The sequence below is a fragment of the Armigeres subalbatus genome, chromosome 2, assembly GCF_024139115.2.
Source record: "Armigeres subalbatus isolate Guangzhou_Male chromosome 2, GZ_Asu_2, whole genome shotgun sequence".
NCBI lineage: Eukaryota > Metazoa > Arthropoda > Insecta > Diptera > Culicidae > Armigeres > Armigeres subalbatus.
Window position 1 is genome coordinate 75,055,075 of NC_085140.1, and position 22,067 is coordinate 75,077,141.

At 44.5% G+C, this 22,067-nt stretch overlaps 1 protein-coding gene across 4 annotated transcripts in view; it reads left to right on the forward strand.

Moving 5' to 3' along the window:
* Positions 1-660: 660 nt before the first annotated feature.
* LOC134209155 (protein FAM133A) overlaps positions 661-22,067 on the forward strand; it is a 302,610-nt gene continuing 281,203 nt past the window's right edge. For all 4 annotated transcript variants that reach the window (XM_062685134.1, XM_062685135.1, XM_062685136.1 and 1 more), the window contains exon 1: positions 661-818. The gene's annotated coding sequence lies outside the window, so the exon portion shown is untranslated. The remainder of the gene's footprint in view (positions 819-22,067) is intronic.

Consider the following 22,067-nt stretch of genomic DNA (forward strand, 5'->3'; position numbering starts at 1 on the left):
AAACGTAACATGGAAACCCAGGAAACATAATAATTGAGAACTTAAAAGTTTTAAGCGAATTTGATAAAATTTTGTTTTATGTATTTCTGTATAACAGTTAATTATGTGTGTGGCAAATCTGTAAGTATTTAATGTCATATGTTTGTTTTAATATTATTGTAGATACTTTTAGTAGTCCAAGAAGCTCAAAACGGTTACAAAAGCCAAAGGCGCATATTCCGTGAGAGCTGCGTAGAACCTTCGCATATTTCTTTGTTCTAGACTTCTTCGATCTGTAAAAAATGTGATTTTCGTTTCGTGTTTGATTCGCGTCTCTTCTATTACCATATTTATTACATGCATCAAATAATTAAGGCTCCAGCAAGTTTACCAGTTTTTCATTCAGCCGTTTGATTTCAATACCAAGCCCACAACACTATTAAAGAACCGTCAATTGTCAACCGTATTATTCTGAGGAAACTAATTTATGCATTCATCGATTCTCTCGCAATTGCTCCTACATAAGTATGGTATGCACTGCATCCCATGTTTTCTAAGCCCACCTTCAATACTCGACGAAGAGAAACTGGAAGCATAATCTCCGCCAAAGCAAGAGCAGGAGAAAGAGCGACCATGGTGCAGCGACATCGAGAGCATCGAACACCGATGCTGGGTGGCTGGTCCGTCCCGCATAGAACAGCGCCAACACCGAACCTCATAATAGTGTGAGCCATCGTCCTGGTCAATTGCGACGGATTTTCGCTCCTCGGCCGGTTCAGAGGAAAAGTTAGTGACAGTGATTCTGGTGTTGCTCGAGTGGTGTTTGACGATTGGAAGAAGTGAGTCACTGATTTTTACCCTTATCTCGGGGCGGATGAAAATTTTCTACGAGGGGGTCCTCTTCGGCGGGGGGTTTGTGAAGTGTGCCACACGGACGGGTGGGGATGAAGTGAAAAAAGAAAAACGTTGGAGATAGTGGGTGGGGATGTTCGAATCAGCTTCGCTAACAGTGCGGACGAGAAGCCGATAAGAAGCGTGGGCGCATGGAGGAAAATCTCCGCAGTATCCTTGTTTGACTTAGTGGGTGCTCTTTTTTCGGTACCGATAATGGATTGGGAAATTCGAGAAGATGCTTTGAAAAGGATAGAAATGAATTGAACCGTGGGGAACGACTGCGATGGCGACGACGCAAAAAAAACGGTCACGGCGAAGAACCCATTCCTGAATTGCTGCCGTAATTGAAAATAATCAAGACGGGATTATAATCGGGCACGAGGGGGCAAACGGCAGCAGCGTGAAGAATAAACTGCACTCAATTGAGATAATTGGTAAATATAATTGAAAAGTGGCACTGCTCGGGAGTTGTTAGTGTTGGTCGGAGCTTGTTGTGTCTGATAGAAACGGGAGAAAACGTGTCGGAGCCACTGGTAAAGGAGCGCGAGATAAGACAGGAACAAGTGAGACGATCCAGAACCGTAAGAGCTGTGCGGAAGATGCAGTAAAAGAAGAACGATCTACGCTGCTGTTAATTGAAACTAATAAAATCCATAAAAACAGTTATGAGTGAAGATTAACCGAAGAAGACGGGGTTAGATAATGTATGGCATTTCTAGAAGGAATGCCAACAGCCGAGTGATTCAAAGAAGAAAACATGTGATATGATTTATATACAATATTCTGTTCTATCTTCATTTCGTGTTGTGTGTTTCTATAGTGTTTAGAGGGATGATTTCCAGCTTTCTAATATTGTAGGCTGCATATATTTAATTCCACATATACAAGACTGCTGCTCACTACTGAAAAAAGCAAAAAAAAAACAATTTTGTATATCCCCACATATTACATACATATTCATCTTCAAATAGTTCATGTGTTTATTTTTTAAATCAAATTACTACCGATTTTCTCATAACGAAATGCATTCCATGGGCAATCCTTTTGACACAGTTATGAAGTTGTATTAAAGCACATAACTTTCAATTGTTGATTGTGAGAAAACTTTTAAGGATGTACTAAGGATGCTTCACTCCTATTAGTGTTGTCGAATGAATTAGTGGAATGTTGGTGAATCAGACACATTTCGACCAAATTACATGGTAATTCAACATTCGTCAAAAAATCTTGTAGGAGGATAATCGGATGGAAAGTTATTATTTTATAACATATCCTTCGAGCACAAGTACAGGGTAGACATTCTTCTTATCGGCATTACAACCCCACTGGAACAGAGCTGCCTCCTAGCTTAGTGTTCATTGAGCACTGCCACAGTTAGTAACCGCGAGGTTTTTAAGCCAAGTTACCATTTTTCATTCGTATATCATGAGGCTGACACGATGATACTTTTATCCTCAGGAAAGTCAAGACAATTTCCAAACCGAAAATTTCCTAGATCGGCGCCGGGAATTTAACCAAGCCACCCTCAGCATGGTCTTGCTTTGTAGCCGCGCGTCTCACCCGTGCCGTGCGCTAAGGAGGGCCCCACAGGGTAGACATACTTATCTTCAAATCATCGAGCAATTTCAGCTTTCAGCTTTCAGTCTCTGTTTATTATCCTTGGTGGGTGCGACAAAAAGGTTGAGATAGGCGAAATTTTAACGAAATTCAAATTAGCATGGCTTTCGATTGTCGATCTGCGGCCAGCATTGCTCAGAGAATTAATTCTAGTTTCTGGAGAAAGAATAAAGTAATATAAATAGGATCATGTCACAAATAATGACAAGCAGAAGAAAAAATGTAATTGGAACATACACTCGGGAACCCCACAAGCCACAACATTTCCGAGGCCCGTATCCCAATCTGATATTGCATCTACTCTGGACAGAAAACCCTAAAGAATTTTTATATCCGATGGTTTCCTGTTTCCGATGTTCTGCTAATTCGAATTTCGTCAAAATTTGGCCTATCTCTAAACCATTTTGTCTTTCCCCCGGTTGTATAGCTGTTCAAATGAGGATTTTGCGCTAACATTTAGTTTCCACTAGCCTCGCCAGCAAATAATGTTTCGGTCAGTCACGATATCAATAACCTTTTGCTTTTTTATCATTCTATGGAGCATGAATATGTTTTACTTAGTGATCCTGCTTACCCTGGGTGGTGTAATAGGGCTGACTCGAAAGAACTCCATCCTGGGAGATAGACAGGTAATTTTTTTTGTCAACTTATTTAATTTCTTTAAAAGGCTACACAAGTGTCTGTAGAATCATACTCAAATTTCACTCATCAAGGCATCATGCACGATCGCCTGCAATTTTGCAGGCAGGGCATTGCGCTTCGGTTGTTCGGGCAGAATCGCATCGTTTCGCTCATTCACTTAAACATGATTTCCCCCCAAAAAACGTCGATACTCAATAAAAGCGCACTTTTTTGATTACAGATCATTCAATGCATCCATCAAAGAATAACACGTAAAAATCATGCAATAATGCAAATGAATCTATGTCAAAAGGTTGAAAGACAAAAGGTCGAAAGGGGCAGAAGGTCGAATGGACATTAGGTCGAAAGGGACAAAAGGTCGAAAGAGACAAACGATCGAAAGGGACAAAATATCGAAACAAGAACGAGTTGATAACGAGTAAGGTGTCATTTGGTCGAAAGCCATTTGGCCGAATGCCAATAGGCCGAATAACCCATTAGGCCGAAACCCATCTGGTCGAAAGTCATTTGGCCGAAAGGGTCGTTTGGCCAAAAGGGTCATTTGGTCGGAAGGATCATTTGGTCGAATGGGACATTTGTCCGAAAGGGTCAATAGGTAGAAAGGATCGTTGGGCCGAAAGGGTAATTTGGTCAAAAGGGTCGTTTGGCCGAAAGGGTCGTTTGACCGAAAGGATCATTTGGCCGAAAGGGTCGTTTGGGTCGAGACGTCTCACTAATCATTTTGCGCTTCTCACTTTTAATTGCGAGAAGTGAGAAATTAGCAGTGAGAAGTGCGACGTCTCATTTCTCACTTCTCATTGTGTAAAGTGAATAGTGCGGAGTGAGTAGTGAGATGTCTCACTACTAACTTCGCGCTTCTCACTTTTTACAGTGAGAAGAGAAAAATGAAAAGTGAGTTTTGGCCAAATGACCCTTTCCCCTTTCGACCTTTGGTCTCCGTCCTTTTGTCTTTCGATCTTTTTTCGCTAACCCATCTTAAATAAAGCCCCGTTGAAAAACATTTCTTTTGACGTGAAATTATGTCCCTTCGGGAAGATATGATGGTCATTCTGCCGATTCTAATTTGAGACAGTCACGAAAGTGGCCAGGAAGTATGGGCTAATAATTCAACCGATTTTGGAAACTTCGGTATCAATCTATCGAGAAACTTCTTAAGATTTTCGTCACTATTCAAAATAATGGATTGAAAGCGGTAAGCTATTGAAAAAATTAAGTTCGCCAGAAACTGTTGAATATTGGCAAATCAACCAATCACAACCACAGTAATTAAAATCGTATAACTTACGGGATGAGCCCCAATCCTTAGTTGAATTAAGACTTCACAGGCAGCGGACACGAGAGCCGCACATCAACGTCGGTAGCAACAGTGACGCCGGTACCAGCGTTCCCAGCGGAAAAAGAATCATGGAGTGACCGTTGCCAGCAGCAGCAGCACTCAAGTAAAATGTCCACGCTAGTGGCGATGCTGAAAATATATTGCAAATTGTGAAGTCTTATCGGAAAACCAACGAGAGGGTTGTATCCTAGACACGACCGCCAGTTGGGCGTAGGATTACGTAAAATGTAAAATACCTGAATATGCTTGGCTCAAAAAATACTTTTTCAACTTTTTGATGGGCCGCCTTCTAAAGCTATTGTTTTTGATGTCCTGATGACCTGGACAAAATTTCAGCCAAATAGAACAACGTTTTGGGCGGTGCTAAGCTCATTGGGAGTTTATATGGAAAAATATTTGGAGAAACATCGAAAAACTGTGATTTGCAGCGAGATAACACCATTTAAGGCTCCCCTAGACCTAAGCGATTTCATCACCACGACGGCGACAACTAGTCGCTGCGATTCTATCGTTGGGTCGCTGCAGGCAAAGTTTCATTCACGCTTAAATACCAATTGCGACAGAATCGCAGTCGCCATGCGATAGAATCCCGTCGCGATTGTCTCGTCGCGTATGTTTGGTGGAACCTATACGATCAAGAACTGTGATACTCATTCAGTTCTTGTAAAATTGATCGTTACGATTGAACTACAGTCTTCAGGCGTTCAATGCAGCTTTTCTATATGAATTATTATTAGTGCAAGAAAATGTATAATGTTCATTGAATTTGACTACATTAAATTATCTGCTGTTTTTTGAAAATTTCTGTAACATTCTCTTGTATGTAATAGTGGTCCGAACAAGGATCGATTCATTTTCAATAATACACCTTGCCAATCATTAACAGCAACAAAACCAAAATTAGTGCTCGAAAAAAAACTTCGCTTCACTGCTAATGAAGCCAATGTCAGCCTCTCAATGATTTGCTGGTAAATATTTGCAGCGTTTCTCCCTAACGAACGCTTGCTTGTGGTACTGCTGTGTCCACTAGGACACCACCAATTAGAATAAATTTTCAGCATCGCCATGGTGAACTGTCCCGGGACCACAACTGTTGTCACCGAAACTCTTAGAGCGATCCCGAACCAATTTAAAACACAGGTGATTTGTGGGATATACTTTAGCAGTAAGTTTATTGGGTTAGAATACAAATGAGACTGCATTAATTGATTGTTACTTACAAATTTTCAAAATGACATTTTGCTAGAATAACAAATTTTGTATGATAGCTTTAAGTATAATGTTATTTGTATATAAATTCATACCACTTACTATTAATTTTAGATGTATATAGATTTGGGTAGGATTAATACAATAAAATAGGCTGATTTTAGCACTTTTAGAAATTATCGCACTTCAATGCACATTAAGCCACATACCAATTTATGTATTTTTCTTGTCATCACCTATTTCTCCCTCTTCACCGTACGGCGAAAGTTGTCATAAATCGGTACGTTGCAGCTTTTATCGTATCGTAGTTGGCGTTAGGTAAACTCCACCGCGAGGTGGCTTTCGTCGTCACAACAACCGACACCATTTTTGCAATCAACAATTTCTCCTTATAAAGTGTTGGTCCTGAAAAGATTCTATTTTCTTTTCACAATGCGCCTTTGTGTGGCCACCGTGCCTGCTCCAAGTCTTGATTGCACTGAGGAGCAGTGCCCAGCCTGAAAATAGCACGATTTTGCTGTGATTGCGATGCACGTACGGGATTGGTTGGTTTACAGATTTTTAGCAGTGCTTGGTGAAATTCATTTTTTCAATAGTTTAGCGCCCTAAATTATTTGTTTTTTATGGTTTGGAAAACTTTGAGTTATTATTTATTTAACTTACATCTAAACAGATAACACTAAATCAACAATTTGACGCCACAATACACGGTTCGAGACCCCATCTCTCCATCCTCTAAATCGCCCCACGCTCGCCAAGTCATTCTGCATCTGGTCAGCCCTTCTGGATGCTGGATTCGCCATAGAGCTGAGCGAGCTCGTGGTTCATCCTTCGCCGCCATAAACCTTCTTCTTGCACACCGTCAAAAATGGTCCCAAGCACCCGTCTCTCAAATACTCCGAGTGCTTTCAAGTCCTCCTTGAGCATGGTCCAAGTTTCATGTCTATAGAGGACCTCCGGCCCTATCAACGTTTTGTACATGACACATTTTGTGCGGTGATAAATCTTTATTGACATGACACATTTTGTGCGGTGGTAAATCTTTATTGACCGCAGTTTCACAGATGATGATGACTTTCACAGATGATGCGCCTTCGTATTTCACGACTAACATTATTATCAGTTGTTAGCAAGGATCCAAGGTAGACGAATTCATCAACCACCTCGAAGGTATCTCCATCTATCGTAACACTGCTTCCCAGGCGGACCGTGTCGCGCTTGGTTCCGCCCAGAGGCATTTCAACTTTTATTGCTCCACATTTCAGGCGGGTGTACAGTTCTGCCATAGTTGCAAATGTTGGCCATGACATCCGCTGTTACACCCGGCTCTCCGCATGACACCGAAGGTCCATCACCTTGTCACTAATGTGGTGACAGAAGACGGAAGATGATCTTGGATATCACTTTGTAGGCGGCATTAATTTATTCAGACTAAGGCCGAAGTGGCCTGTGCGGTATATAAGAGTCTGCTCCATTCGGCTCGGTCCATGGCTACACGTCGCCAACCACGCAGTCTACGGAGGGTCCGCAAGTCATCTTCCACCTGATCGATCCACTTTGCCCGCTGCGCACCTCGCCTTCTTGTGCCCGTCGGATCGTTGTCGAGAACCATTTTCACCGGGTTACTGTCCGACATTCTGCCTACGTGCCCTGCCCATCGCAGTCGTCCGATTTTCGCGGTGTGAACGATGGATGGTTCTCCCAGCAGCTGATGCAACTCGTGGTTCATTAGCCTCCTCCACGTACCGTCCGCCATCTGCACCCCACCATAGATGGTACGCAACACTTTCCTTTCGAAAACTCCCAGTGCGCGTTGGTCCTCCACGAGCATCGTCCAGGTCTCGTGTCCGTAGAGAACTACCGGTCCAATAAACGTTTTGTAGATAGTCAGTTTGGTACGGCGGCGAACTCTATTCGATCGGAGCGTCTTGCGAGTCCAAAGTACGTACGATTTCCAGCCACTATGCGTCTCCGAATTTCTCTGCTGGTATCATTTTCGGCAGTCACCAGTGAGCCCAAGTACACAAATTCTTCTACCACCTCGATTTCTTCATCACCGATGCAAACTCGCGGTGGGTGGCTCACGTTGTCTTCTCTTGAACCTCTTCCTATCATGTACTTCGTCGTCGACGTGTTAATGACTAGTCCGATCCGCTTGGCTTCCTTCTTCAGTCTGATGTAGGCTTCCTCCATCTTCTCAAAGTTACGTGCCATAATATCTATGTCGTCGGCGTAGCCAAATAGCTGGACGGACTTATTGGAAATTGTACCACTCGTGTTAATCCCTGCTCTTCGTATTACCCCTTCCAAAGCGACGTTGAATAGCAGACACGAAAGACCATCACCTTGCCGTAACCCTCTGCGCGTTTCGAAGGGACTCGAGAATGCCCCTAAAACTCGAACTGCGCACATCACCCGATCCATCGTCGCTTTGAACAACCGTGTCAGTTTATCCGGAAATCCGTTTTCCTGCATTAGCTGCCATAGCTGCTCTCGATCGATTGTATCATATGCGGCTTTGAAGTCGACGAATAGATGATGTGTGGGCACGTTTTATTCGCGACATTTCTGCAGTACATGGCGAATGACGACCACCTGGTCCGTGGTGGAGCGTTCGCCCATAAAACCCGCCTGATACTGCCCCACGAACTCCCTTGCAATTGGTGCTAGTCGACGACATAAAATTTGGGAGAGTACCTTGTAGGCGGCATTCAGCAATGTGATTGCGCGGTAGTTGCTACAATCTTATTGCCTTTTTTGTAGATGGGACACACGACACCTTCCATCCACTCCTGCGGCAAAACTTCCTCCTCCCAAATCTTGGTAATGACCCAGTGCAGCGGTCTAACCAGTGCCTCACCACCGTGTTTAAATAGCTCTCCTGGTAGTTGGTCAACCCCAGGGACTTTGTTGTTTTTCAGCCGGCCGATCTCCTTCTGGATTTCCTGGAGATCCGGAGCCGGTAGAATCATGTCCTGCGCGCGTTCTCCCGGACCATCACCATACCGCCATCTTCGCCTGCCACATCACCATTCAGGTGTTCTTCGTAGTGCTGCCGCCACTTTTGGATCACCTCACGCTCGTTCGTAAGAAGGTTCCCGTTTATGTCCTTACACATATCAGGCTGTGGCACGTGGCCCTTATGTGAACGGTTCAACTTCTCATAAAACTTCCGTGTGTTATTAGCGCGGTACAGTTGCTCCGTCTTTTCACGGTCTCGATCTTCCTGCTGACGCTTTTTCCTCCCGAAAATCTTTTGTCTGTTCCGCGCCCGTTTATATCGTGCCTCGTTCGCCCTCGTGCGGTGTTGCAGCAATCTCGCCCATGGTGCATTCTTCTCTTCTACTAACTGCTCACATTCGCCGTCATACCAGTCGTTTCTCTGATCCGGAGGCACCGTGTCAAGTGCAGCGGCTGCGGTGCTACCAATGGCGGATCGAATATCTCTCCAGCCATCTTCAAGAGATGCTGCGCCTAGCTGCTCTTCCGCTGGGAGTGCCACTTCCAGCTGCTGCGCGTATTCTTGGGCTAGTCTACCATCTTGTAGCCGCATAATGTTAAGCCGCGGCGTCCGACTTCGACGCGTGTTGTAAACCGTCGAGAGTTTTGAGCGTAGGCATACTGCAACGAGGTAGTGGTCGGATTCAATATTCGCACTACGGTAAGTGCGGACGTTCGTGATGTCGGAGAAGGGTTTACCGTCGATTAGAGCGTGGTCGATTTGGTTTTCCGTTTCATGGTTAGGTGATCTCCATGTGGCCTTGTGGATATTTTTGCGGGGAAAGAAGGTGCTTCGGACTACCATTCCGCGGGAGGCTGCGAAGTTTATGCATCATTGGCCGTTGTCATTCGGTACGGTGTGCAGACTATCCGGTCCGATGACCGGTCTATACATTTCCTCCCTTCCTACCTGTGCGTTCATATCACCGATGACGATTTTGACGTCCCGCAGTGGGCATCCATCGTATATCTGCTCCAGCTGTGCGTAGAACGTTTCTTCCTCGTTGTCGGGTCTTCCTTCGTATGGGCAGTGCACGTTGATGATGCTATAGTTGAAGAAACGGCCTTTAATCCTCAGCTTGCACATCCTTGCGTTGATTGGCTGCCACCCAATCACACGATGGCGCATCTTACCCAGCACTATGAAGCTGGTTCCCAGCTCGTTGGTGGTGCCACAGCTTTGGTAGAAGGTAGCCGCTCGATGCCCACTTTTCCACACTTTCTGTCCTGTCCAGCAGATTTCCTGCAGCGCTACGACATCGAAGTTGCGAAGCCTAGCGACTTGCAGTTCCATGTTCCAAGCTTCCAATCGTGATCCTTTATTGGTCGCCTAGGTTGTTGCCGATTGTATCGAGTCGTATTATCTTCTATGTCGTTCGTAATAGTTGTTTTTAAAAGCCTGGGCCTGCGCAAACCTCCTGTCTCGTCGTAGGGCCGTTGTGTCAGGGCTGTTTAGCGTTCCACCTAACACCAGGACTTGGGCTTGTGCGCTTTGAGCGGCACACGGTCGCTTTGGCGGAGCCTACTTGCGGATACATGCAGCTTTTTATAGAGATTTAACAGGGCCCACTGTCAAACCCCAACACATCCTAGGCAGGCGCCACAACTCGCAGATGGCCTGGGGAGGGATCATCAAACCCTTGGACATAGTCCCTGTTGCCCCTTTTAAAATCTAATAACCCTTAATTCACATAGTCCAAAAAATTGTTATTTGACCCGTTAGATGTCGAACGCTCATCCAACTCCTCTGAATGCTGAACATTTGTCTTTCAAGCAACAAACAAACATGATCTACTATGATTGCTTCACTCAATTCCGACAGAAAATTTGATACTCCTAAATAAACGTCTCTGAGGCATGTTTCCAAGTACAGCATTGCGATTAATAAAATCTATTCACATATCGACCGCACGAGCAGATCAAAAGCTTCTGATTCTCGCGAACAATCTACATATCATATAAAAACGCACTCTAATCTATTTTCTTACCAACCTAATAGGTACTAGCATTTCTACCAGTCTTCAAAGAATTAGCTATGTCTAAAATGCATTTTCTACTAACAAAATGAAAAGCGAGGAAGATAGTTGACAAAAGAGATATATTTGAAATAGGCTATGAGAAGGAAGATTTGAAGATTTTCAAATAGAAGGAAAGCAAAGGCCAAAATAAATATATATTGAGATCTAGTTTGCTGAAAGTCTCTATAAAAAAAACTTCTGTTGTATTCAAACAGAACTCCATTCGGAATTCGGAAATAAAATCCGTTCAAAATTCAGACAGAATTTAATTCGAAGTTCCAATAGAAAAATCCACTCAATATTTTATAAGAGCTCCGTTCGAAATTCAGACACAACTCCAATCGGAATTCGAACAGTATTGCATTCGAAATTCGAACAGAAATCTATTAGAAATTAGAAAAAAAAAAATTAGAATTCAAACAGAAGTAAATTCGGAATTCAAAAAGAATTTCACTCGCAATGCGTAAGGAATTCCATTCGGAATCTAAACAGGATTCCATTCCGATTTCAAGAAAATTCTATTCGAATTTCGAAATTCGGACATAACTCCATACGAAAATCGAATAGAATCCTATTCGGAATTCAAACAGAACTCTATACAGAATTTGAAAAGAATTCAATTTGGCAATCGAAATGATTTTTTTCAAACTCATACAGAATACCATTCACAAATATTAAAGAGAACTCCATTCAGAAATCTACAAAATTCCGTTCGGCACGGAACTCCATTTGGAAAACCAACTGAATTACATTCTGAATTCAAACAGAATTTCATTTAACAATCGAAAAGAATTTGATTCGGAGTTCGAACAGAATTACAATCAAAGATATGAAACAGAATTCCATTCGCAATTCGAACAAAAATCTATTCGTTGCGTCCTCCTATTCGACAAACTTGTTGCGAAAAATATATCTTGCACATGACACATAAACCACGCGATGAGCCTTTCGTATGTATATGAACATAACGATTATTACCAATCGGTTCAAGTTTATGCAGCCGAAGATCGAAAGCGTAGATTAGTATAGAACAAATAATTTCAACAATGGCATGATTATTAATTCAATTTAATGAACTAATTGTAAAAGCAAATCGTACACAGTTAGAATTTTTATGTAAATTTACGTTTATTTTGATGCACATATTTGGAGCATCAAAAAACATCTAAAATTAGGTTCGACGTTAAATCTACATGAATTGGAAATTCAACCAAGATCGTTGAATTTTACACGTTTGATGATTTCAATGCATGTAAAATTAAATCTATTTTTTAATCGCCCTTCTATCGCCACCGTCTTATATAATATAATCCAATTGAAATAATAATCAGAAGAAATAATCTATTTCACTTAATTTTATTTCAAGTAAAATAAAAAAAAGTTGTATAAAGTCTTTCTAATGATTAATTTAAGGTATAATGTATGACATGGTGTCGTAATTCTTTCCACTGCTATGCACATTTGGTTGAGCTGCAATTACTCCTCTCCCTATAGCCGAAATCGATAGCAGCTGGAGCAAAACTACTAGCTGAAAATAAGAAAGTAATGAATTTCATATAATGGACAATCATGCAATTTGTGCTTACCATTAACGTAGTTGTTCAACATTGTTTACCCTTAGCTTGAACGGGTTATTTGGGACAAAAAATCCCTATTTTCCAGAGTAACTAAATGCAACGCATGCTGCCACCATGTTGTTTTGACACTTAACTAATGCAGGTTTAAATTTACACGATCGTTCGAAATTAAAGTTTTGTTGATGGAAAATAAAATTCATATTGACATATTTTTACAGCAATTGAAAAATAAATGAGAGTTCGTTTAATTTTACATCTTTTTTGATGCTCTGAATATGTGCATCGATTTTAATGGAAATTTCAATCAAATTAGAATTTCAATTAATGTGTTTTTACGACTGAGCCTGTTTACACGTCGTTGAAATTTAAACATTTTTTGCGGTGTAGAGCGATCACGCATAATGCAATCAATATTAATACAACTTCAATAAAAACTGAACCACAACGTGATGTGCAGAAAGCAGTGAACAACAATAAGTTTTTGAATATGTAGATTTTTTTTTTCTTGAGCAAGGGTAAACGGAAATCTGCAACCAGACACCTGAGGAGGTACTCAGATAGTGTGGGGATGGGTATGTCATGTAACTCTTACCCAACCCACTAAAACCAAAACCCTTTCGCCAGTCCGTACCCCCGGCCCGCAATTAAGCAATACATCAGGGGGGGACTATTGAGAACGCTCACGCCTATGCTAACGCACTTGACGTCAATACACACAACATCGACTTCAAGGGTGGCTTCCTCGTTTGTCGGGTGAAGATCACTGCGTCCAGATTTTAGGACTATTGTGATATACCCTTTTACTGTGAAATACGCAAGTTATCTCAGTAACATGTTTGGTATCGACTGAACTCAAGACCATCTATTATTGATGAATAGAGATCCTGAGTTACAGTATGTGACTCCCCCATTCTGGCGAGACTAGCTTTATGAAGCCAACCACGTCCTTGGGGGATAAGATCCATATGTCATCAGGCCCTAAAAAGGGCTTGCTGAGAACTTTGAACCTACGTTGGGTGAGTGCACTGCAATAGCAGAGGATGTGTTCTGATGTTTCTCTCTCCTCGTCACAGAAGCGGCAATTTGAGGTTTGGATTGCTCCGATCTTTGTAGATGGTATCTGCAGGGCAGTGTCCAGTTATTAGACCGGTGTAGATGTTGAGATCCCTTTTATTTGAGACCTAATAGTTGTTGGGTTTTCTTGGGGTTAATCGTTACGAGCCTTTTGGATTGGCTCGTATGGGGAAGTGCATTCCAGTTTGATGTGATTTGACTGACCATATATTTGTTCAGTTCCATTTTTACAGAGCAGTCTGAGATCCCGCAGAAGAGCTCAGGGCCAATGAACCTTTCATTAGATCCATTCCTGGCTAGCTCATTAGCAATCTCGTTTCCCTCTAGATCCGTATCCGTATGTCCTGGGATCCAATATAGGTAGACTCGATTGCGTATGGATAAGTTTTTCAAAGCCAGAATGCATTCCCACACTAGCTTTGAGTTACAAGTGTAGTTATTAAGCGACTTAAGTGCCGCTTGGCTGTCAGAGAAAATACATATTTTTGCAAATCTATACTTTCTCCTCAGGCATAATAACACGCATTCTAATATTGCATATATTTCCGCCTGAAATACTGTGGGCCACTGTCCTAAGTGGACAGAAATTTTGGGTGTAGGGCCATAGATTCCGGATCCTGTCAGATTATTCATTTTCGAACCATCTGTGAAGAAATTTATAGAGCCTGTTGGAACGCTGGTCCACCTCCTTCCCACTCCTGGCGGGAAGGAATGAACACATCGTAAGGTAAGTCATAATTGACTACCGTTTCCATCCAGTCACTACAAATTCCTATTGCGGGATTTATGGCAAATTCATTTAATATGCTGAGGTGACCCGTAAGGTCTCCCGACAGCAGTGTTTTTGTTCTCTTTAACCTTAGAGCACTTTTTTCCGCTTCCAGCTTTATGAATTGATCTAACCGGGGCAGGTGAAGCATTGCGTCTAGGGCCAAAGTGGGTGTACTACGAACTGCACCAGTGATGGCTATGCAAGCGGTGCGTTGGATTTTGTTGAGCTTAGTCCTTGCAGCAGCCTCATTAGTTTTAGGCCACCAGACAAGGGAAGTTTTATATATCCACATGATCATACTTGGTTTTAGGCCCCATCTTTTACCAAGGGTTTTTGAACAAACCCAAAGTGTATTGAGACCTTTCTGCACAACTGATTGGAGATGAGAGTTCCAATTAAGCTTTGCGTCGAGTATGACACCTAGATATTTTACTTCACTTGAATAAACTAATTGTGTTTGATTCAAGAAAAGGGGTTTCAGTTGTACCTTTCTCCGTTTGGTGAAAGGGATAATGGAAGTTTTTGTGGGATTTATGCCTAGTTGATACTTTTGACACCAGGAAAAAGTGTGATTTAGGGCAGATTGCATTCTTTCCACGATAACACTTTCGAATTTGCCTCGTACAATAATGACAACGTCATCAGCATATCCAACCACTTCGAAGCCTCTTCTCTCTAAGCTGTCTAGAAGCTCATCCACCACCAGTGACCACAACAAAGGAGAAAGCACTCCGCCTTGCGGACACCCCCTTGTTGCTTTAACAGTGATGTATGAACCGCTAAGCTCAGAGGAGATTTTCCGATTAGCTAGCATAGCATGTACCCAGGTAACAATGCATGGGTCGAATTTTCTCCTCAACATTGCTGACCCTATAGACGAATAAGAAGCGTTATCGAATGCGCCCTCAATATCAAGAAATGCTACAAGAGCAATTTCTTTTGCATTAAGTGTTTTTTCGATTTTTTGAACTACCGTATGTAGTGCCGAGATCGTAGATTTTCCACTTTGATAAGCGAATTGGTTTTTTGACAAAGGCATTGGCAAGGGTGGCTACCTCACCACCTGTCGATCGCAAGCTATGATAGTAACCTAACGGTCCGTATCATAATCTCACGTTGGAGACGAGCACCCCGACAACAACCACCGCGCGTGAACCGCAATGACCTCTATATCTACATACTGAGGTCCCCGCAGCCCACCCGCGACATGTTGGTTGTCGGGGTGAGCAAAGTGTTCACTGCATCACAGGTGCCCTTACTGCACACGTTGGTTTTGTTCAAGACGCCACCACCGCTGCAGTTTCGACATAATCTGTTGAGATGCTGTGTTCACCGCATTCCATATAGCTTTCTCTCGGCACATCCTCTCGACGAGGTTGTCCGGGGTTGTATCCATACCACTAATAAGCAGCATGGCATTGCGTTCTATCTCGAATCGCGGGCATGCGAACATCACATGCTCTGCCGATTCTACATCACCTACACATTCAGGACACTCCGCAGAATCTGCGAAGCCAAACCTGTGTAGAAATTTCTTAAAGCAGCCATGTTCAGACAACACCTGTGTTAGGTGGAAGTTGACTTGACCATGCTTCCTATCAACCCAGTTGGACACATCTGGAATCAATCTGTGGGTCCAACGACCTTTGACTGCGGTGTCCCATGCTCTTTGCCATTTAAGCAACGAAGCTGCTCTCTTGACACGTCGCACTTGCACCGAGTCCCTTTCGTTGTAGCACTCCACATCCTCCTCTAAGAGTGTGTCGATCGGCATCATTCCAGCTATAACGCACACCGCCTCATATGATATGGTGCGATATGCGCTCGCGACACGTAAACACATCAGCCGGTGTACTCTGATCAATTTCTTTACATTGTACTCGGCCTTTAGTGCTACGGCCCATGCCGGCACGCCATAACGGATGATAGACAATGCTACGCCAGCTATCAGCCTACGCACTTGACTATGCACCGCCGATCTGTTGGACATCATTCGTGATAAAGATTTTATCGCCAATGAAGCCCGCTGACATGCATAATCGACGTGGCTCGTAAAATTGAGCTTATCATCGATCATCACGCCCAGATGCTTGAGAGACCTCACGGAATTAACTGTGCAGGTCCCTACTCTTATACTCGCCTGTTGCAGCCCATGACGGTTATGCACTACCACGACTTCCGTCTTGTGATGTGCAAGGGACAACCGCCTCGAGTTGAGCCATTCCTCCACTCTGCCAATCGCGTATGAAGCCTTCAGTTCGACTTCGTCGAGAGTGTCTCCTGTTACCACCAGCATTACGTCATCCGCGAAGCCTTCTATTTTCACACCGGCCGGGAGACTTAGGCGTAGAACTCCATCGTACATAATATTCCACAGAACCGGTCCGAGGATCGATCCCTGTGGAACACCCGCGGACACTAAGATCGACTTTTGACCAGCATCAGTGTCGTATAACAGCACCCTATTCTGAAAATAGCTTTTCAGTATCCTGCACAGGTAATCCGGAACTCTCAATCGGTGCAGGGAGTCAGCAATTGCTGCCCAGCTAGCATTGTTAGACGCGTTGTTTACAACAAGTGTAATCAACGCGCAGTACCTAATACCTCTTCTGTTTAAACCTCTCGCTATCTTGGCCGTATCCGTTACCGCTCGAATTGCTTCGATGGTAGAACGGCCCTTACGGAAGCCATACTGGTTGCGAGATAAGCCACCAGCACACTCTGTATAAGCCGACAATCTATTCAGAATGACCCTCTCTAGCAGCTTTCTAGCTGTGTCGAGTAGGCGAATTGGTCTGTATGCCGAAGGATCCCCCGGCTGTTTGCCAGGCTTCGGTAATAGCACCAATTTCTGCCGTTTCCATCGATATGGGAAGTTTCCTTCGTCCATGCATCTCTGGAGGCAGCTCCTGAACATATCTGGATTGGCAAGAATGGCGTGTTTAAGGGCCAGGTTTGGAATACCATCCGGGCCTGGCGCCTTATTGAGCTTAAGTTTTCTTGCGGCTACGATAAGCTCTTCGTTAGTCACTAGCGGTACCACGTCAACTGACTCGTACGGAGTAGCAGGCTAGTTCGATGATTCATGCCTCGGAAACAACCCGTCGACTATTTTGGCCAACATCCCCGGAGATTTCTCAGGTGGCGTGGTATTGGTCCTAGCCATCACCATCCTGTATGCATCTCCCCATGGATTGTCGTTTGCCATCCTGCACAGCCGCTCGAAGCAGGCTCTCTTACTACATTTGATCTCGTAGTTCAGAGCTCTGCTCGCTGTCTGGAACACCCTGCGTCTCTCGACCTTATCAGCGTCTGTTCTGGCACGTTGCAGCCTTCTCTTTGCTCGAAGACAGGTTCTACGACGGTCTGCAATTGTGTCAGTCCACCAGTACACAGGTTGCCGGATTCCGGGAGGTTTGGTCCTCCTAGGCATCGTCACATCGCATGCACGGGTTAGTACATCGATTAACTCGTCGCCATTTAATCCCGTTGTTCGCGTCTCCCATCGTAGTGATTCCTCCAAGAGTTCTGGATTGAACTGCGAGGTGCGCCATCCTAGATCGGCTTTGCCGATCCGCCTTGTGGTTGCTACGGGGGTATACCGGATCATAAAACGAATTTCCTGATGATCGCTGGAGGTATGCCCCTCATGAACCTCCCATTTTGGCTCCACCGTCCATCCCGCGCTGCAGAAGGTCACATCGATGCATGAATCACCGTTCGGTCCCCTGAACGTTGGCACTTGGCCTTCATTCAGCAGGACTACGTTCAATACCGCTAGCGACTCTAGCAGGGTATGACCTCTGGCGTTTGTGGACCGGGATCCCCAGTCCACTGCCCACGCATTGAAGTCGCCTGCTACAACTAACGGTTTTAAGCCAGTTAGTTTTGCAGCAAGAATATCTACGACCCTAGTATACTGCACTATACTCCACCTGGGAGGACAGTAGCAGCTACAAAAGTAAACACCGTTTACCTTTGCTATAACGAAACCCTCATCATCGGGTGATGATACTATCTCCTGGATGGGATATCGCCCGCAAGTCCAGATGGCCACCATCTGAGACTTATCCGCAATCCAACTACCGTTACCGGCAGGGTTGCGGTATGGGTCGGACAGCAAAGCTACATCAGCTTTACACTCAGTAACCGACTGTTGTAGCAGCAATTGAGCCGCCTTGCAGTGGTTCAGATTCAGCTGTGTTACCTGCGTGTCTGGATCCTTCTAGAGGCCGGACAAGCCTGGACACCGGTGAGGTGTCTGTTGTCTGTACCCGGGGGACAGATCAGACACCTTCGTGCAGCCTGACAGGTGCGAGCTTGGTGGCCTTCAGCTCCACACCTACGGCATAGCTTACTGCGATCAGGTTCTTTACAGTCATAAGACTTATGACCGTTGCCAAGACACCTGAAACAGGTCTGAAGTGGTTGGCTTATACTTAGCGGACATACCGACCAACCCACTTTCAGTTTAGCCTTGTCCATTTCCTTCTTGACCTCGGCCAGAGGTACTTGGAATGAGGCAACCTGCATTCCTGCATAGCTTTTGCGTAACCGAACCGCGGATTCCTGGATCTTGACATTGCATTGATCTCTCAGTGCGACAACCAAGTCTCGGTTACTTCATCCAGGCCCTTGCACTAGATATTTGAAACTGGACATAGGGCTCTTACTTGAACCCCATCGCCCAGGACTTCCTCCGTCAACTTTTTGTACTCAGTACTCTTCTGAGCAGCATCCCGCTTCAAGACGAGAATCATCTCGCCTCTCCGCGTCCTTCGGATGCAGTTGACATCCTCTCCTAGGCCAGCGAGTTTGTCATTAACTCATCGCGGCCTTCAAGACTTCGGCGTAGCTCTTGTCGTCAGTACTGACGATAATCGCCTCGCCTCTGTCTTTACGCTTACCACTGACATTGGAAGGCGCACCCGTCTCCTTCTGGGCTCTACCCTCCTTAACAGTGGCGCGTATCGCTCCGCCTGCCGCTTTCTCTGCGGCCTGCTGCCGTTCTTGCCTTCTTGGGATTCACGACCTCCCTCCACGGTAGATCTTCCTCCCGGCGAGCTTCAGTGGTCCTCGACGGTGGAGGCACTGGGTTCACCGGCTTGGGATGGCCATCCTTCTGCTCGACCTTCTTCCTTTTCTCTGGCTTCGGGGCTGCGGACTTCTCGACAGCTGCTTTCAGATTCGCCTCCTGCGTAACCTTACTCAGCTTCAGGGTCGCCTGTTATGGGCCAAACACAATGGATACGTTTGCGTGCGGTTTGACAGTTTTCCCATGGGAAAACTGTCAAAACGCACGCAAACGTATCAATTGTGTTTGGCCCATTACAGCCATCCTTTTGCGGAGTTCCTCGACCTGGCTCTCTGCCAGTCGTTTGCCCTCGGACAGGAGACGAATTTTCGATTCTGCCTCCTCTTTGTCCTTATCCGCCTGCTTCCGCTCCTTGACAAGTTTGCGGAGCTCTCTCTCCGCACTCTTGCGCTCACTCCGCACTTGAATATGTAGATTTGTAGAAGACAAATCAGTAGGGTCTAGAATTTTGTCATTTGAAATTAATGAAAATTGTACTTAACAGACTCGGTGTTGCTGTCATGATCTTGATAGTCGATGATCACTACTTTCACATGCTTGTATCCTGCACACGAAGCTGTTTAAATTAAGGGGAAACTGCTCATCCCCTTTCTTCAGAGAGGGAGCTGCCATTACAGAGCCCGAAATGTTACTCAAGGTTGATCCAGTACATTATTCGTCCAGTTTTGTTCTGCCATCAACGATTTAAAGAACTGTCCGCTACACTGCTCTCGATGTACGAGTTCACTCCGAATTTTTGAAAATTTATTCACTGGTTTTGACAACTTTTTATCGGTTATATATTTTTCACGCCCGTCTTCTGCCAAGGCTTACTCCTATCATACCGACCAACCCACTTTCAGTTTAGCCTTATCCATTACCTTTTTGGCCTCAGCCTGAGGTACTTGGAATGAGGCAACCTGCATTCCCGCGAAGCTTTTGCGTAACCGAACCGTAGATTCCTGGATCTTGACATTGCATTGATCTCTCAGTGCGTCGCCCAGGTCTCTAGCCTCGGTTACTTCATCCAGGCCCTTGCACTGGATGTTCGAAACTGGACATAGGGCTCTTACTTGAACCCCATCGCCCAGGACTTCCTCCGTCAACTTTTTGTACTCAGTACTCTTCTGAGCAGCATCCCGCTTCAAGACGAGAATCATCTCGCCTCTCCGCGTCCTTCGGATGCAGTTGACATCCTCTCCTAGGCCAGCGAGTTTGTCATTAACTCTCATGGCCTTCAAGACTTCGGCGTAGCTCTTGTCGTCAGTACTGACGATAATCGCCTCGCCTCTGTCTTTACGCTTACCACTGACATTGGAAGGCGCACCCGTCTCCTTCTGGGCTCTACCCTCCTTAACAGTGGCGCGTATCGCTCCGCCTGCCGCTTTCTCTGCGGCCTGCTGCCGTTCTTGCCTTCTTGGGATTCACGACCTCCCTCCACGGTAGATCTTCCTCCCGGCGAGCTTCAGTGGTCCTCGACGGTGGAGGCACTGGGTTCACCGGCTTGGGATGGCCATCCTTCTCCTCGACCTTCTTCCTTTTCTCTGGCTTCGGGGCTGCGGACTTCTCGACAGCTGCTTTCAGATTCGCCTCCTGCGTAACCTTACTCAGCTTCGGGGTCGCCCCTGTTATGGGCCAAACACAATGGATACGTTTGCGTGCGGTTTGACAGTTTTCCCATGGGAAAACTGTCAAAACGCACGCAAACGTATCAATTGTGTTTGGCCCATTACAGCCATCCTTTTGCGGAGTTCCTCGACCTGGCTCTCTGCCAGTCGTTTGCCCTCGGACAGGAGACGAATTTTCGATTCTGCCTCCTCTTTGTCCTTATCCGCCTGCTTCCGCTCCTTGACAAGTTTGCGGAGCTCTCTCTCCGCACTCTTGCGCTCACTCCGCACTTGAATATGTAGATTTGTAGAAGACAAATCAGTAGGGTCTAGAATTTTGTCATTTGAAATTAATGAAAATTGTACTTAACAGACTCGGTGTTGCTGTCATGATCTTGATAGTCGATGATCACTACTTTCACATGCTTGTATCCTGCACACGAAGCTGTTTAAATTAAGGGGAAACTGCTTATCCCCTTTCTTCAGAGAGGAAGCTGCCATTACAGAGCCCGAAAGGTTACTCAAGGTTGATCCAGTACATTATTCGTCCGGTTTTGTTCTGCCATGAACGATTTAAAGAACTGTCCGCTACACTGCTCCCGATGTACGAGTTCACTCCGAATTTTTGAAAATTTATTCATTGGTTTTGACAACTTTTTATCGGTTATATATTTTTCACGCCCGTCTTCTGCCAAGGCTTACTCCTATCCTCCCGCTCATCCAACTCAATTCTATAGATCACAAACAGCAAAAATGATTTAAAAAAGGCTAACAATTTTTGCATAAGTCTTGTGATCCAGGGAACTATTGGAGGACTTAGAACTGAACGTTTGCTGAAGGGTGATCCAATTTGGCTCTATGAACCAAAAAGGCATAAACCATTCTTAAAAGAGAAAAATGTCCTTTGGTTACCCGTGTTGATGTTATGACCTATACACTAAGGAATTCTTGGATTATATTGAATGAAACAATTGTTGAAGGCGTATCCTATTTGGGTCTATAGATCAAAAAAAAAACATGAACCATTTTTGAAATGTGATTTCATACCTTTGGCTACGGGTTTAGACCTCAAGGGCAAAGAAATTCTTGGATTACCTGGAAAGGAACAATCATTGAAGGCGTATTCAATTTAGTTGCATAGATTAAATAAGGCATGAATTATTAAAAAAGGAGCCTTCAGCTCTTTGGCTATGCGTATAGACTTCAAGATCTATAGGGTTAGGCAGGTTTTTTCGTCTTTTCGTCATAGTCTCGAAAACCAATAAAAG